We start from the raw sequence: 18,592 nt of genomic DNA on the forward strand, positions 1-18,592 counted from the left end.
TACTGGGATGAGTCCAAATTGGGACTGAGGAATAGCTAATATTGTTCCCCCAAAAATGTATATTAAGAACTGTTTGTGCATTCATTGTTCATTCTCTTTTATGCTCTTAGAAGAACAGAAGTGATCAAGAAAGTCAAAAATCCATTTTCAGTATATTGAAATTCCTGTTCCCAAATCTGTCTGTCTGTCTGTCTGTCTGCCTGCCTGCCTGCCTGCCTGCCTGCCTGCCTACCTGCCTGCCTGCCTACCTACCTACCTACCTACCTCTTTCCTTCCTTCCTTCCTTCCTTCCTTCCTTCCTTCCTTCCTTCCTTCCTTCCTTCCTTCCTTCCTTCCTTTTCCTTCCTTTTTCTTTCTGGAATGTTGGCATACTGCAGTGTGTTACAATGCTGAATGGTTCCAGCTAATTGTAGCTTACTCTCCAGACAATGATAGATATTCCCAGGCATGAGAGTCAGAATGTTAGTTAGAAATCGTAATGTAGTTTTCATTGGTCTGGACTGCTTTTGGCCGTTTAATTCATGTTTGTGTTACATTGTATAATCGTATTGACTTTAAGTGAGTAAGCCACCCAGAATGACTTATGATGAGATGGCCAGCTATGTAAATCAATAAATAAATATCCTAAAACATGGTTTACCATATGATGCTAATATCCCTGGTGAATGCAGTATTGCACACTTACTCTGCCCATAGCCTGAGTTCAAACGTGATGAAGCTCAAGGTTGACTCAGCCTTCCATCCTTCCGAGGTTGGTAAAATGAGGACCCAGATTATTGGGGACAATCGGCTGACTGCTTAGAGTGGGCTGTAAAGTACTGTGGGCAATATATAAGTTTAAGTGCTATTGCTATATTGCTAATATAATGCTGCTAGTTGACTGTTCTTTATAGGATAACATATATTCTTGAATTACAGCCCCTGGATCTTGGCTAACAAAATATTTCTATGACACAAAAAGATATTTTCTCTTCGAGATTTAGTTTTAGGTCAACTATGTCAGGAGCACAGAAGAAAATGTGCTTCAACGGTTTTCTATAGAAATCCTGGGAATATCTATAGTGCCAGGATTTATATCATATCATTGATATAAATATATATTAATATCATATCATGATATAGATAATGATATCTATATCATTATCCAAAACTCATATAAAGCCATATTGGTGCTAGCAGACAAAATCCTTAATAAGTCAAATATCAAGTTCATCCATACCACTCGTGTAGTTTATCTTCGGCTAAGTTTTTGGTTGACTGTTATGTAAACCTTAGCATTTTGGCTGGTTGTACGGTTCGATGTATTATGTCAAACCCAAATTAAGGTTAAGCATGCTGTGCAAACATAGACTTCATAGTTCATCGTTCACACTCTAGGTATATTAGGAGAATCAGGTAGCAGGCTTCCAGTATAGCAATAGCTCTTAGACTAATATGCAGCTTCATAGTACTTTACAGCCCTCTCTAAGTGGTTTACAGTGTCAGCACATCTCTCCCAACAATTTGGATCCTCATTTTACTAACTTCGGAAGGATAGAAAGCTGAGTCAATCTTGAGTCAGTCAGGATCGAATTGCTGGCAGTCGGCGGAATTAGCCTGCAATGCTGCATTCTAACCACCGTGCCACCACGGCTCATGAAGTATCGTGGATAGTTTATTCATATATCTATTAAGTTGACTGTTAACAAACCAGAGCCACAAGCTCAGCTTTCCGGATGTTAGCGTATTTTAGTGCCTAGCATTCTCCACCATGGGCCCTGCTCAGGGAGCACTGAGAATTCAGCAACATCTGAACAGTCATTTCCGATAAGAGTATTTTCCTGCCATGTCTGGAGATTAGGACCTTATGTTTTATTTTTATTTCCTTCCATTCATTTGTCTCCAATTCTCAGAGACTGCCTGGACAATTCAATGAGGTTTTCTTGGCAGGGTTTCTTGGCTTGCCATTGCCACCCTCTTAGGGCTGAGAGAGAGTGGTTGGCCCAAGATCACCCAGCCAACTTTGTGCGCGAAGCAGGACTAGAACTCCCAGTTTCCCAGTTTCTAGCCGGGTGTCTTAACCATTACACCAAACTAGCTCTCTTATAGTCTCTATTCTATTCTGACACATCAGAAAATGTTGGGTCAAGACCAGTCTTTACCAGTTGTGAGATTCAAGGCCCAGAATATATGCCATCAGCTATTATGCTGTCTACATGAGACACTGTGATTCCTTGGAGTATAATTTGCGTGGATGTATTTGTGTAGTGTACACCACTCGGAGTCACGCTTTGTGAGATGGGTGGTTAAACAAACTTGCTGAATAAATAAAAATAAATAAATAATGCATCCATCCTACATCTACTAACACCTTGTTCAGACATTTCACAGCAACGCAACATTCCCCGGAGAATGTTCCGGTGAGAAAATTGCTAAGGTGGGAATTAACCAAAGCAGATCTTGAGTTAAATAGAAATATCAAGAGTTTTACCAATACAGTTATTTGTACCGGTATGTGTGTTTAAAGATAAATGTCCATTTGATGAAGATTCATCTCTATTTTAAGGAATGCAGGTTAGAGACCCACAAATCCCCAATGTATGTCTTTTAGATTTAAAAAAAATAAGTCAGATAGTATGGTAACTGCTTTCTCTAAATGACTAGGCTCAATTTTCAGAGGAAAGCCTGCAGAAACCAAATTCATAGATCCCTATATTTAAAAAGCTGCCTATTCCTTATTCATTAGATGAGACCCAGTGTGGTGTAGCTGGAGAGATTCAGTTTTAGGATGGGGTATCATATCTAGGCTGCAAAGATCTGGACAGCTTCTAGATGGCACCAAAGTCTTAGGGAATGCTTTACTGTCATCTAGAAGCCTAATTGGCATAGTCCTATTTCAAATCTATGACCCTGACATAAAAGATCAGGAGGAGAATTCTTGCTACTTCTCAAACCATTTGAACCAAAATCAAAGCACCAAAGCTTTGTTTTTAAAAGGATTCTTGAGATGTGGAATCAAATATATTTCTAACTGGAATTGTAAAAAAAGAAACACTAATTACCAAAATATGGAAAGGATAATCTGCACGTGTTAGCAGATACACTTAATGATGATATACTGTATAGTTATTTGCAGAGTTGTAAAATAAATTGATGAGATTACAACTCTTTTATTATCCACTTTGGATTTGATATATTAATGTAGTCAAAGTTTGATTCCAGTGAAATACAGAAGTTACATAAGAAGAAAGCTGAGCCTGATACAAAATTCAACTTGGCATTTTAATTTTTCTCATTTATTCTTGATTATGTTTTGTAATTGAGGATAATGTAATTTTCTGGCTTGAAATGCAGGAGATTCTGTAGCCATTGAAACTACCACTTTCTAATACATCGAAGGAAGGAAGGAAGGAAGGAAGGAAGGAAGGAAGGAAGGAAAGGAAGGAAGGAAGGAAGGAAGGAAGGAAGGAAGGAAGGAAGGAAAGAAGGAAATGTTTATGTTTGTTTGTTTATTAGGGTTTGTATGCCGCCCGCTCTCGAAAGACTCAGAGCAGCTTACAGATAAAGCAGGAAGGGGGAACATATAAAAATTAAAAAACAGACATTAAAATTCACAATATTCATAGCTGAGAATGGGGCTGGATAAATCAACAGCCCCAGGCCTGCCGGAACAGCCAGGTCTTAATCGCTTTGCGGAAGGCCGGAAGAGTAGTAAGGGTCCGGATCTCCACGGGGAGATTGTTCCATAGGGCCGGAGCCGCTACAGAGAAGGCCCTCCCCCGGGGAGTCGCCAGCCGACATTGACCGGCAGATGGAATCCGGAGGAGGCCTAGTCTGTGCGATCTTATAGGTCTCTGGGAGGTGAATGGCAGGAGGCAGTCTCTCAGGTAGCCAGGTCCTAAACCATGTAGGGCTTTAAAAGTAATGACTAGCACCTTGAAACGTGTCCGGAGACCAATGGGAAGCCAGTGCAGCTCACGGAGGATAGGTGTAACGTGGGTGTACCTAGGTACACCCACTATTGCTCGCGCGACTGCATTCTGGACTAACTGAAGTCTTCGAAGGAAGGAGGGAGGGAGGGAGGGAAGGAAGGAAGGAAGGAAGGAAGGAAGGAAGGAAGGAAGGAAGGAAGGAAGGAAGGAAGGAAAGAAAAAGTATGGAAAGATATAGTGAATGATATGGTATAAACTGAATTTAGCTATGTTTTCTTATCTCAGGACTTTTAATTTCATTAACTTATTCTTGTCTTCTGCACTTTATGTAATGTTGCTTACCATGAAAGCGGATCGCATGACAGTATGTTAGATATGTCTGTATGTATTAAATTTAAAGCCTAGCCTAAATCAAAGTTCTTTGCAAGGAGTTTTGCCAGCGTACACGTTTGCATTATTTTCAGCTCCAATTTACAAGGGTTTATATTGGTTTCTCGTCACCAACCTCTGCATTTTATCCTTTTGTCCAACTCTTGATCAAGATTAGCAAGCCAAGATAATCCATCACTCCCTTCCTTCTGAAAATACTAATTGGATTGGGAAAAATCTGCCTAGCTGTAACTAAAACTACTGTGAAGCAGAAGGGTTATCAGTTGTGTTTAGGGGCAAGGCAAGATCTTTACATTATTAAAGATAATTCAGCAGCTGACTGCCTTTCCTTGTGCTTTCTGGAAATAAAACACAGACTTTTTGGGGAAATCTCCTGGTGAAGGAACCTTCCATACAATCTGTTTGGAGATCATTATCTCAGCTCTCAAATGCGGAGCACTAATTCTGCAGTCATCCAAGATCTGCTTCAGGGAAGGAAGAGCATTGCAACACAAATGAGTTAAATGAGTTTAAACCCTTGCTGAGTAGAGAAAGCTTCTCCAACTTTGCTTGTACCCATTCACTGAACAGGAGCTACTCCATAAAGCTGCTCTGTCAGAAACTTCGGGTCTACAACCTTCCCTGTGCGGAGGCTGGGAGGGAGGTCTATTCAGATGCGCTTGAAAGGAAGCAGCATGATGCATGTGATCAGGAACCCTGCTTTCTTAGGCTACCTGGCTACGCAGAGACCTCAGCCCTATAGAGGTATTTAACCTCTATAAAAATGCGGCGAACCAACAAGCTCCAGTTGCTACTTCCCTTCAGATCCTCCTGCGCTGAACAAGATGTAGAGCAGGAAACTACGAGGTGGTTGAGGAGAAGACACTCGTAAAACGTCTTGTGACTGGCAACACTAATATTACACATATTATCTGTATTGCAGGGACCGAGGTGGCGCAGTGGTTAGGGTGCAGTACTGCAGGCCATTTCAGCTGACTGTGATCTGCAGCTCAGCGGTTCAAATCTCACTGGCTCAAGATCGACTCAGCCTTCCATCCTTCCGAGGTGGGTGAAATGAGGACCCGGACTGTGGGGGCAAGTTGCTGACTCAATTTGCTAAAAATTTGTAAACTGCTTAGAGAGGGCTGAAAGCCCTATGAAGCGGTATATAAGTCTAATAAATAAATAAATAAAAATAAATTGTTAAATACCCAGAGATCCCAGGAACAAAGTCTGGGTCCTTCTTGGCCAACCAGTTTGGCTTTGTGAAGATTGATGTCTTTTGAGTTAGATTTAAGTGAACAGACCCTCCCACTTCTGTCCTTCCCATTCAAAAAACAAGTAATGGACTAAGAGGACAAGGAATGAAGACTTTGGAGGTTGAACCAATCCACACCCCTTGGGTATATCCCAAAAACAGCTTTTTTTCAAAAGGCAACTGGATTTTGTTTTTGGGAAAACAAAGTCAAGTTGCCTTTTGAAAAAAGCATGTTCGGGGCAACCATGACCTGGTTGGTTGAGAATCTCCCTATACCTCTTGAGTAAATCTCAACTGCCTGTGCCTTCATGAATACGTGCAGTATTTATCATGCTTCATGGTGTTTATTATTTATCTCCCAGATTTCTGTTTATTCAACACTTCAGGCAGCGTGCACTGCAAACTCAAAGGACAACGTGAGGAGTTCAGACATGATTTTATCACAGGCAATTGTGGATTGCAACTTTTGCAATTGGAGATCAGCTCTCCTGCCCATCATAGAGTGTTGTGCAGAGGTCTTCTCTCAACTCGGAGGGATACGAACATCCCACCCTGAGTTTTCCAAGGGACTTGTAGAAAAGACGAAAGAAAAACAAGGGGGGGAGGGAGGAATCCCACCCATTCTTGAAACCCAAACTGACATTCTGACCCTTGTCAGAGACAGCTGCCTTCCTCCACATTCCAGCCAAAAATAATAACAGAAGAGAAGAGAGAGGTTTGAAGGAGACCTAATCTAATCTTCACTGCTTCAGTTTTAAAATATCCTGCTTGGTTTAGGGTTACATGGAGGGATGTGCATTCAGTGAGACAGATCTTTGCGTAAAGGTCCTTCATGGAAGGTTCGTGTAACCAGAAACCAAAGAAAGCTAGCTCTGTTGCAATCCAAACAACACACACACACACACACACACAACTTTTCTCCGCCACACTTTCCGAGCCAGCTCTGCTAAAGCTAAACTTGCAACCTCAGTAATTATGTTAATGCCGCTGCATTTTTTATTAAACTATTTATAAATTGTGTTTTATTGTCTAAACCTGCGAAACAAACCTATGTGCGAGCCACTCCCCGAGTTTCCATGAAAACTTTCCCTCCTGAAATGTTTCTTCAGATATCTGCATACCTAGGTAATTACATTCTGAAAAAGGATGATGACTGTTTGCAAGCCAAAAAATCTGCAATTACAAACTGAAATGTTATTCTTTGCAGGGTGGGGAGAAAGGGACTCGGGAGGCATTTCTCCCATGTGAAACAATTAACACGCATATTATATTTTGCTAAATAAACTGGAATACAAAATTACAGGTGATAAATTGTGTCAAGAAACTTGATCCTTTGGTCTTCATCTTTCGGTCTTAAGAGGAGAGCTGAGCAAATTCTTAAGGATTTTTCATGAAAAAAAAATGGGGAGGGGACATTAAACCAAATCTTGCCCTCTAATTTCTTACTTTAAAACCATATTGAAAGACGTGACTAGGAATGTAAAATGTTTCCACATCCTGAAACAGAATTATTCTAAAATACCAAACCTTATCTTGGACCATGCAGCTTCAAAATGGCTTCCAGAAGTAAATTCCTTGAACCAGAAATTGTAATGGGGTGATCTAGCTCTGAAACAAGGCCATTTTATGTAGGACAACGTATTGAAAACCCTTGGTTTGCCGAACTACTTTGGAAGATTTACTTCTAGAAACTGATTCCCGAACAGAGGTTTAAGATGGTTCATAGAAAGAACAACTCCACAATCTTGTCTTCTTGCACCTTTCTTCATGAGAAGATATGCTTCCACAAGTCTAAGGGCCTTTTCCTACTTGCATCTAGCTATGAGTGACCAACAATAGGACCAACCACTGGAAGATCCCAACCTCTTCACCCATTCAAGAAACCAACTGGCTGTCTGATCACATATATGAATTGGGCAGCCACAGAAATTGGATGGAGGGAGGGATGCATGGACAGACAGATGCATGGATGGATGCATGGACAGACAGATGGATGGAAGGATGGATGGATGGATGGACGGACATCTGCTTGAACATCTCACTGAAGGATTCATCACCTTCTTTGAGAATTGGTCCTAATGTCAAACCGTCCCTACGATTCCACTCATCTTTTAATTGTAACCCGCCTTTTTGGAACAAGATCATTATTCTGTACTCCAAACCCTGGGTTGATACTAACACCTGGGGCCTGCAGTAATGAGCCACTACAATTTTCTTGGCAACTTACAGATCACTCCCTTCCTCTACATGGCAGGAAGGTTACAGTGCTACTATATCCCTCTCTCTGACATCTTTTCTCGAGGTTAAACATATTCAACTCTTTCAGCCTCTCCTAGGACTTTTTTTTCTGGTCTCCTAACCATCCCTGTTGCCTTTCTTTTCACCCTTTGTGTGAACTCCTGGTATTCTCTTGCACAGCATCTAAGAACCACATCATTCCTTTTTTTTGCAGCTTTACTACTTGATAATTTATAGGCCCATAAATCTTACGGTGTTATTCAATTCACCAAAGGTGAACCAACTGGACAGGAAGCTGTGTTTCCCAATGTTTTGCCTGAGGCCACATTAACTAGTCAACTCTGCCTGGTTTATTGCTAGTATTGGTCCCCTATATTTAATTATTGTTAAAATCACAACAGCTTTCATGCGCGCAGTGCCTTTTATATCTGCTTCCTTGCCCCCTTCTCCCTATAATACAACAAGAGGTTTCAGTGTCCTAAAGAAAGGATGAAGGTACCACCACTATGGGGAAGCCAAAGTGAAATTTACTGAATGGATACGGTTGAGGAATAGCTTTGTACTTCGTTATGTGTTCTAATAACACAAAGTGAGCATTGGCAGGAAACTTTGATGGCTTAAAAGAGTTTAAACCAGCTCACAGAGGATAAGACTTCCAATTGCTGTAAGTTACCTCCAGCATGAAGAGAGACCCTATTTGATGTAGTGCAGTGTTTCTCAACCTTGGCCACTTGAAGATGTCTGGACTTCAACTCCCAGAATTCCCCAGCCAGCAATTCGCTGGCTGGGGAATTCTGGGAGTTGAAGTCCAGACATCTTCAAGTGGCCAAGGTTGAGAAACACTGATCTAGTGGTTAAGCATAAGGCTGGAAACCAGGGGACTGTGAGTTATGCCTTAAGCATAAAGTCCACTGGGCGACCTTAGGCTAATCATTCCCTCTCAGCACCAGGAAGAAGCTAATGGTGACCAATTGCCAAAAATGTCACCAGGAGTTACGGTAGGACTGATTCAAGGAACCAATAACAATAACGTGGAACCTTCAGAATCAGAGTCAACAGCCATCATAACAGATCCAGGTCCATAACAGGGATCCAGTTTTAGTTCCAAAATGTTTGTTTGGCCAAGATGGGAAGACTTGACCTCACGGACAAGAAGCTTTTACTTATAAATGATTTCTTAAAACTATTGCTAACCGTAAGCACTTTCTATGAATTCCACACCAGTTATTGTCTTCCTCCTTGGTACGGTAGCATTTATCGCTCTCTGTTTCTAAAATGCAAATACCTTGCGCTGTAAAAATAGGTTGGGGAGTAGAAAGTAGGTCACCATTTCTCTGTATAGAATATATACTCTGGCAGCTCATTGAAAATCTGATCTTTGAAGACTGACCTACCAATTCCATGCTAAGATGAAGCGTGATAAGTAATGTGACAGATCAATCCATCAACTAGGATCCATTGTGACTTATTACAGAGGCTAAACCATGATATGCAAAGTCAGCAACCATGTTCACACCCTAAGTGGTTTAATAATTTTACCCCCTTTTTTCCCTATATTTACAGAATCCGGTGAATCAAAGCAAAGATTCACCCCAAACTCTAACAAAGCGTAAAACTAACCGAGCTTAATGTGTTGCATGAGTGCAGCCTTCAAGCATTTAATGGACTCAGGTTCAGCTGCTCGGTGAACACAACTGTTTTTAGGAAGCAAAAAAGACAGCAGCTCCGACTTCTAAAGAAAAGCAACATTTCAAGAGGTTTATTCAAAAATATGTTTGCATCCTGAACGTTTGTTGCACAGAGGACAGATTCGGTAGAATCCCTGCCCCAAGCAAAATCCAAGACCAGATCATCTTCCTCTGTTATTTTCACTAGAAGTCCATTCGAATCTTGGCACGCAAAGGCGGGGTAATGTAGCCATGGAGTTGCTGAGATTTAGAAACTCTTGTTCAGATTTCCTCTCAGCCAGGAAATCTGCTTTGAGCAGGGGTCTTGCTGCTCCCTTGGTGCTAACCTATCTCCAAGGGCTGCTGTAAACAAGCCTGGGAACTGTGGAGGAAGGGGAGGATTTGAAAGAGAGAGAGAGAAGTATTACTAAAGCCCAAGTTGGAAAGGAAAGGAAAGGAGAAAGCAGAAAGCAGAAAGGAGAGGAGGGGAAAGGAAAGGAAAGGAGAAGAGAGGAGAGGGAAAGAGAGGAGAGGAGAGGAAAGGAAAAGAAAGGAAAGGAGAAGAGAGGAGAGGGAAAGAGAGGAGAGGAAAGGAAAGGACAAGAGAGGAGAGGGAAAGAGAGGAGAGGAGAGGAAAAGAAAGGAAAGGAAAGGAGAAGAGAGGAGAGGAGAGGGAAAGAGAGGAGAGGAAAAGAAAGGAAAGGAAAGGAGAAGAGAGGAGAGGGACAGAGAGGAGAGGAGAGGAAAGGAAAAGAAAGGAAAGGAGAAGAGAGGAGAGGGAAAGAGAGGAAAGGAAAGGAAAGGAGAAGAGAGGAGAGGAGAGGGAAAGAGAGAAGAGGAAAGGAAAAGAAAGGAAAGGAAAGGAGAGGAGAGGGAAAGAGTGGAAAGGAAAGGGGGAAGGAAGGGCAAGAGAGAAAGAGGAAGGGGAAGGGAAAAGGGAAAAATAACTCACCTATCTAATTAAATACAAGAGTTAAGCTGCCTATCACACTGCACACAACTTTCATTTGTAGACTTCCAGGAAAAGTTTTCTCCTTCTTTAAAAAAAATATAGCACAAATTAGGAAATGCAGTGGGGAAAGGGCTTCTTTTTGTGCATTAGGGGCACTGCGACCTTTCCTTAGAACTTCACTTGGCTTTTTTTTTTTTTTTTGTCCTGTGCATTTCAAGTCCCTTTCAAATCCATCCAAGCCTGCTTAGATTACCAGCTCAGAGTCCAGCAGGTCTGTGGGCCGGATAACCGTTTTCCATAAATCAAGACAAAGTAGTTTTCCAAGGGGGGAAAAAAAAGGAAGCGCGGTGGAATACAGGCTCGCTTTTGTTTTATTAAAACCCAGCTTGTTGGTTTCTCTGCTCAGTCCCGCTGGGAATCAGCACCCCGCACCATCTTTTCCTCCCCGTTTCATCACTAATTTACCGCAGATCCTTACATGCAAATCTGGGGCTAAGTTACTGCCCTCCCAAGGGTGAGGGGGCTCGGAGTTCACCACGCGCCGCTTTCGGGCCCCCTCGGAAGGACAACCGAAGGCGCGGCCGAAGAAGCCGCCTACGGCGAGAAAGAGGGAGCGCGAGAGAGAGAGAAAAAAGGAGAAGATAGGGAGATGGGAGAGACAGGAGGAGAGAGAGAGAGAGAGAAAGAAAGAAGGAGAAAGAGAGAGGGAGGGAGAGAAGAGAAAGGGGAAGGAGGAAAGAGAAGGAGAGAGAGAGAGAAGGGGAGAGAGAGAGGGAGGGAGAAGAGGAAGGGGAAGGAGGAGAGAAAAAGAAGAGAGAGAGAGAGAGAGAGAAAGAAGGAGAAGGAGAGAGGGAGGGAGAGAAGACAAAGGGGAAGGAGGAAAGAGAAGGAGAGAGAGAGAAGGGGAGAGAGAGAGGGAGGGAGAAGAGGAAGGGGAAGGAGGAGAGAAAAAGAAGAGAGAGAGAGAAAGAAAGAAGGAGAAAGAGAGAGGGAGGGAGAGAAGAGAAAGGGGAAGGAGGAAAGAGAAGAAGGGGAGAGAGAGAAGGGGAGAGAGAGAGGGAGGGAGAAGAGGAAGGGGAAGGAGGAGAGAAAAAGAAGAGAGAGAGAGAGAAAGAAAGAAGGAGAAAGAGAGAGGGAGGGAGGGAAGAGAAAGGGGAAGGAGGAAAGCGAAGAAGGGGAGAGAGAAGGGGAGAGAGAGAGGGAGGGAGAAGAGGAAGGGGAAGGAGGAGAGAAAAAGAAGAGAGAGAGAGAAAGAAAGAAAGAAGGAGAAAGAGAGAGGGAGGGAGGGAAGAGAAAGGGGAAGGAGGAAAGAGAAGAAGGAGAGAGAGAGAAGGGGAGAGAGAGGGGGAGGGAGAAGAGGAAGGGGAAGGAGGAGAGAAAAAGAAGAGAGAGAGAAGAAGAAGAAGAAGAAGAGGAAAATAGAGAGCGAGAGAGGTATTCTCTGTCTGAACCGACCCAACGAAGGAAACGAAGAGCCTCCCCATCGAAAAAAATAACCTCAACCCAAGCAGCTTTCTTTGCTTTCTAAGTTTACAATCGGGTGGTTCTTTCACCAGCCCACTAAATCAACAATCCCGGGAAATATTATTATCCGACTCTACGCAGCCCCCGACCTGGGAGCAAAGACGGCGCCTCCAGCTGCCCAAAGGGATCCCCGCCACCCTCGCTCGCTCACACGGGGAATTCGCTTCCCTCGGTTAAAAGCGGCCGGTTGTCTAAGGACGGAACCATCGCTAGAGAAGCCCGGTCGGCCGCTTCTGCCAGGGCGGCCAAAAGACAGCCGGGGGGCGCCGCTTCGGCTCTCCTCTCTCGCGCCTGCATTTCGGGAAGCCGCCTCGCCTGTCCGCGGGTCCCTGGGAGCGGGCAGGGAGAGCCTCGCTCGTCCGTAGCCCGGCGAGCGGCTTTCCCGGCGAAGTGCGCCGCGCCGGCCTCGCTCGCTTCCGAGCCGCCCGGATCGCCGGCCGCTTTCGGCCAAGGAGAGTTGGGGAGCCGGTCAGTGGCGAACCGGCGGAAGGCGCCGCGGCGGAGACGGGGAAAACCCGAAGGAGGCGAGGACGGGGAGCTCCGCTGGCCCCGCTGCCCCCCAGCGGCTGGGCGACGGCGGGGGGAGAGGTGCCCGCGGGGAGAGCCACGCGCCTCCCTTTGTCTCCCCGGCAAAAGAAGCGGCGGCCGGTTGAAGTTGCGGCCCGGAGGCTGCTCCGCTCCGGCCAACCAAGCGCCACCCCCCGCCTTCTCCCTCCTCCTGGTCCTCGGCAGCCCCGGCGAGACTGCGCGGCTCCTCCGTCCGAGAGAAGCCGCTCCGAGTCCCGCTCCGTCCTCGTCCCCGCCTCCCCATCGGCCGCCTCGCCTTCGCCAGGCCGCTGCCGCCGCCGCCGCGCGGACAAGGGATCGCCTCGCCCGGTTGAACTGCAACTGCTGCCCGCCAGGCCCCTCCGAAGCCCCCCTGCCGGCCGTCCCTTCCCGCGCTTGCCCCCTTCCGCCCGATCCCCGTCCCCGGCCGGCGACGAAGCGCTTGGTGGCCGTCCGGCTCGGTGTCCGGAGTCGCCCGAGGCAGCCTCGCCCCTCCGCCGCGACCCCAACCCCGGCTCCGCCGTGAACCCGCTTCCGAGCCGAGTCGGCGGCTCCCCACTTCCCCGAGCCTCCCGCAGCCGCGATCCAGTCTTTCCCCTGCCGGAGCCCTGAAAGACGGGACGCCGCCACCGTCGCTCCCTTCCCGGGCGCGCACGGGGCTCCTGGCCGCCTTCAGCGGAGCCCTCCGGCTCTCCCGCAACTTCGCCTCGCAAACTCCCCCCAAGCAGCCCCCGCTCCCCTCTCCCCGCCCCCTTCGCCAGCCCCCCCCCTCCAGCACTCGCCCCCCCCTCCCGCCCGGGTCCCCTTTGCTTCCAGCCCAGCCGCTGGGCTGGGGCCGCCGCCTGTGGGCTCTGCTGCTTGGCTTCCCCGGCACCTGCAGCGCAGCCCTGGAAATCCCCCCCTCCGCCCCGCCGAAACCCCGGACTAGTTTCTCTTCCCGCCCGCTCGGCGACTCTTTCGCCCCGTCCACCCCAACCGGCGGCGTCCCTCTTCCCCCCGCTCCAAGGCTTCAATTAGCCGAGCCAAAACTCCGGGCGAAGGAGGATGGCCGAAGGGAGCGGAGCCAGCCCCGAAGAACCAGCCCCGCTCGCCTCCCTTCCTCCCCCGTTGCAAAGCTCGCTGGCGGCCGGTGCCCGCTTAGCCCTTCGCGGCTGCTGGAGGAGCAGCAGCAGCAGGAGCGGCTGGTTGTTGCTGCTGCTGCGAGCGCCAGCCCGCTTTGCCCGCCCCTGCGAGTCTGCGACGCGCCGCAACTCGGCTCTCTGAATGACAGCTTACCTGCATGCCAATCTTCATCAGACTGACACCGGCCTGACAGCGCAGCCTATACTCACTGCCTGGCCCTGCCGCGCGTCAAGCCGGCCCCGCCCTCCGCGGCCACACCCCCTCCTGCCGCCCGCGCACCGCCTCCAGGCCAGCCCCGAGCGCTGGAGACGCCCCCGACGCGCGCGCGCGCGCCCGGGATCACTACCCCTCCCCTCCCCTCCGGTCCTCGGCCTGTCTCCCCCTAGCGGACTCGCTCTGCTTAACCGCCGCGGTGGACGCGGCGGGAAGCGGCCCGTGGGGTTGTGTGTCCAGACGCGAGGCTGGGAGAGAAGCTGCTTGCGATGCTCTAAATCAGGGACCTCCAATCTTGGCAATGTTAAGCCTGGAGGACTTCGACTCCCCCAGGCTTAAAGTTGCCAAGGTTGGAGACCCCTGCTCTAAATCGGCGTTTCTCAAAGTAGCGGAACTTTTAACACGTGTGGACGTGTCAACTCCCAGAATTCCCCAGGCAGCCATGGGTTCACATGTGGGTAAGGAAAACCTGCCCCAGTTGCTGTTGTATCATTTTTGTGTTGCAGGCATTAAGAAGAAACAAACCAACGGCTGGAAATAAACTCTCAAAGCCGTTGAGAGCAGTGGTTAAATGCAGCACTGCAGGCTACTGCTAGATCAGCAGTTCAGCGGTTCAAATCTCACCGGCTCAGGGTTGACTCAGCCTTCCATCCTTCCGAGGTGGGTAAAATGAGGACCCAGATTGTTGGGGGCAATATGCTGACTCTGTAAACCGCTTAGAGAGGCCTGAAAGGCCTATGAAGCGGTATATAAGTCTACTGCTATTTATTTCTATACTTTCCTTCAACTCGGGTGGTCAAACGGCAGATGCTGTGAAACTAAATTGGATAAACCATGAAGTGCCTTCGAGCCAAAGGTGTGGTTGACAACGTCTATTAGTTTGTGTTCGCACACCACACCTAGGACTTGTGGGTTCCAAACTATTTATTTCGGTAGTTTGATTCATTTAGTAACCATTTGAAATTGCAGTGTTACTTACAGCCAATCCTTGCATTGAACAACCATCCCAGCGTCCACAGCATCACGTAAACGAAACTGGGCCGCCTGATTTGCTTAGAATTAGTTGAACATATTGGAAAGTTTTTTTTAAAAAAAATTGTATGCAGCCCAGAGTCACTTTTTCATCAGGTCACCAATACAAATTGGATGAATGGATGGATGGATAACGAACAAGCAAACAAACACAGAAATATTCCTTACAGTCCCGTTATTTCAAAAAAAGTGCTTGTATTACAAAATCAGCCCACTGGGGCTTCCAAATATTTATTCATATTTTTAAAGCCATAATTAAAGTAAAGTTCAAAAAGGGGAAGCTCGCCATTTGATTGAAAATATCTTCAGATCAAAAATAGAGCAGTGGCTTTCGAAGTCAGGATTGGAGGAGGAGGAGGAGGAAGGGATGGGTGGGTTTATTCAAGTCAAATGCCCCTGGGGAACTGGGCAGCATCTAAATTTGTTAAGGCTGGTCTCCAGGTCAGTCAGATGTTTCGGCTGGTTCTGCCATTTCTGTCCACCTTTAGAGTCTTTCCCAAGGATCTGAGATTGGAAGGTGTTGTTTAACAATATTGAAGGCACATTGCAAAAAGAACTGGAGAAAATCACAAAATACAAAGACCCACAAATAGAAGGAGAAGGGTTGTGGCAGAAGGAAGCAAAGATGATGATGATGATGATGATGATGATGATGATGATGATGATGATGATGATGATGATGATGACGACGACAACGACGACACCTTGGATGAAATCCCAAAACAATTTGCACACCACTTGAACACCGTTGGTGGCATTGACAAAGTCACCATTGGTCAATTGCAAAAGGCAGCTTTATTTGGAACAGCTTACATCCTGTGTCAATTACCTCTAACATCATCCAACACCAACATCTGCCTATCCCAGGTCCTTGGAAAGGTCTCGAGAGGTGAATAAAAATGCCAAACCCAGTCTAAACAGCTGGCTAACTGTGTGAACAAATGTAATAATATTTCAAACTGGAGTTCTTTTTAGCATGGGGGAATGACATGCCAACCTAGCCCTTTGTACACTTAGGAAAGCGGGAGTTTATTTCTTGATACAGTTAATATGAAATCATATCAATACGTCTTCACTTACCATGAGGCTCTTTGGCAAATTTCCGTTCCATTTAAATAGCAGTAGTACCATATGGCTCAATTCAAGATTTGAATTTAAAAAATACAGAAAGAAGAAGAAGAAGGCAGAAACAGAAGGAGCGGGGGAGAGAGGGACAAGCAATTGTTTGAGGGCCAAGAATCCAGAAGTTGTTTCTATTTTGGTTATTTCCAGGAGTTTTTGGCAGCTCTCCGCAGACTTGGCCGAGAGCGTAACATTGTTGACCTTTTCTTGTGGGGGACCTCATCCCCAGATATCACATGCTCCAAATAGGAAACCGAAAACACAGTAAGATTTCTTGGCACAGTAGGTGGCAGAAACACGGAACTGTTGCTTGAGTTACAGTGATATATTTTGTAAAAGGTAAGAAACCCAAAGAATCACAAAAAGAGGAAACCAATTCTTCTAATTCTTCTAATTGCTGTAGAAGAACCTGCAAGAGAAAAGGGGATCAGGACCAAGGAGAGCGCTCGTGCAGCTGAAGGAAAGACAAGTTACTCCGGAACTACATGGAAAAGTGGCAGGTTTTTATCTTCCTCCCACTCTCCCTCCCTCCCTTCCTCCCTCCCTCCTTACTGCTTTCTCCTTCCTTTCCATCTCCCCTTGCCATCATTCTTCCCTTCCCCTTCCTTCCTTCCTTCCTTCCTTCCTTCTACCCCTCCCCCCTTACTGCTTCCTCCTTCTTTCCTTCCCTCCCTTTCCATCCCCCTGGTTGTCATTCTTCCCTTCCCCTCCTTTTCTTTCCCTTATTTCCTTCTTCTCCTATCTTCCCTACTACTTCCTTCTCCTTTCCCTCCCTCACCATCCCCCTTCCCGTCATACTTCCTTCCCTACCCTACCCCTCCCTCCCTCTCTTCCTCCCTCCCTCCCTCCCTTTCTGAAAATACTACAAGATCCTATTGAAAAGGATGCTATTTGAGGTTGGGGGATGCATTTAAGATCCCTAATATCCATGAAGCTATGGGAGGGGGGGGAACAGGCCTGCTCTTCCTCATACCTGCCGTCTTCAGTGCTCAAAATCACTGATTTTGTGTCATAACTGTTTTAAGACTTTCCAACTTAGGTTATTCAGCTGTAAAATTATGGCTCTTGGGCAACATTCCATAGGTGGGTCATAAGGTGACTTGAATTCTTCTCTCCTAGATCAGAGATAAAACACTGGCCTTGAAGGGGAGGTTTGGATACCCTACAATTCAGACTCTGCAGCTGTTGCTTTCCCAGAGCCCAAAATTAAGATGGGAGCACTTACTATCCACCACTGATGTCCCTTATTCCAGAATTAATGTGAGATAAACCATTATGTTTGATTGATTGATTTGATTTGATTTTATTATATTTATATGTTGCCCTTTTCCCCCGAAGGGGACTCAGAGAGGCTCACAATTCAAATCAGGGAAGGGACAAAAAATACAGACAAAAAATAAAAAACGAAACATAACAATGCATAATTTAAAAACACACAACAGTCATACCATTCGAGACGGGGGCAACAGCTCTTTAGCCCCAGGCCTGTCGGAACAGCCAGGTTTTAAGGGCTTTGCGGAAGGCCTGGAGGGTGGTGAGGGTTCGAATCTCCACGGGGAGTTCGTTCCAGAGGGTCGGAGCAGCCACAGAGAAGGCTCTCCTCCGGGTAGTCGCCAGTCGACACTGGCCGGCGGATGGAATTCGGAGGAGGCCTAATCTGTGGGATCTAATCGGTCTAGTGGAGGTGATTGGCAGCAGGCGGTCTCTCAAGTACCCAGGTCCAATACCATGAAGGGCTTTATAAGTGACGACTAGCGCCTTGAAGCGTATCCGGAGACCAATAGGCAGCCAGTGCAGCTCGCGGAGGATAGGTGTTACGTGGGTAAACCGAGGTGCACCCATGATCGCTCGCGCAGCTGCATTCTGGACTAGCTGAAGTCTCCGAACACTCTTCAAGGGCTGCCCCATGTAGAGTTTCCTGGTGGCTTGCAACTCAGCTTTCGGCAAATCAACGGTATTAGCAGAATACCATCCTATGCATTTGGACAGCATTTTATCGCCAGGAGTTTTGATTAGAGAAATATTTAGACATTTGGGCTGCCTGTGCTAGTTTGCATGATTAATTCTGAGGGTATTCTTAATGTTAAAATAACCCAATTTAAATATGAATAACTGAATTGCTGAGTGTAGGAATGTATTTTTTAAAGTAGCTTTGATTAGTTTGTGTGAGAGATGTAGTTTCCCTTTTCTTCTTGCACTCTTATTTTCATTTTTGTACATTAGCAGCCCATTATGCTGCACTAAATGCCTTCATCAACCATTTATAATAGTTCTTGCCATGGTTATAATAATAATTTTTTTTACAAATTAATAGATTTCTGCATAAACTAGGCACCTTCTCTTCAAAATCTAGTGGTTTTTTTTTTTTAAAAAAGGGAACAAAATATATTTCATGTGGGAATAATCATGCCAGGTTGCTAAAGTCAGATTTGTTCTTGGATTGAAGCCCATTTCAGATGACAAGGAAGTGCTTTAACTTAGATTAATCTTTTTTTCTTTAATATGCATCCCCAACTATTTGCAAGAATGCGATCTCAAGTTACACATCACAGCATGACCTCCATTTTTGCTGTCCCTCCATCATTGTGCACAAATTGAAGAGGTTTTGCAACCATTTCTTTTGCTCCTGAGTAATGCA

General features: G+C 46.1%; 1 protein-coding gene and 1 long non-coding RNA gene across 4 annotated transcripts in view; both read right to left on the bottom strand.

Moving 5' to 3' along the window:
* Window positions 1–13,789, bottom strand: part of PKNOX2 (PBX/knotted 1 homeobox 2) — a 334,489-nt gene extending 320,700 nt beyond the window's left edge. For all 3 annotated transcript variants that reach the window (XM_087706303.1, XM_087706305.1, XM_087706302.1), the window contains exon 1: window positions 13,741–13,789. The gene's annotated coding sequence lies outside the window, so the exon portion shown is untranslated. The remainder of the gene's footprint in view (window positions 1–13,740) is intronic.
* On the bottom strand, window positions 9,501–11,219 carry LOC148048976 (uncharacterized). The gene is made up of 2 exons (XR_015695369.1): window positions 10,396–11,219; window positions 9,501–9,825 (listed from the first exon to the last, which is right to left on the bottom strand). It is a non-coding gene; the product is annotated as an uncharacterized LOC148048976 (long non-coding RNA).
* Window positions 13,790–18,592: the final 4,803 nt, after the last annotated feature.

Source organism: Thamnophis sirtalis, unplaced genomic scaffold, assembly GCF_051295495.1.
Source record: "Thamnophis sirtalis isolate CommonGarterSnake01/CBP01778 unplaced genomic scaffold, rThaSir2_p1.2 scaffold_2, whole genome shotgun sequence".
NCBI classification, from domain to species: domain Eukaryota; kingdom Metazoa; phylum Chordata; class Lepidosauria; order Squamata; family Natricidae; genus Thamnophis; species Thamnophis sirtalis.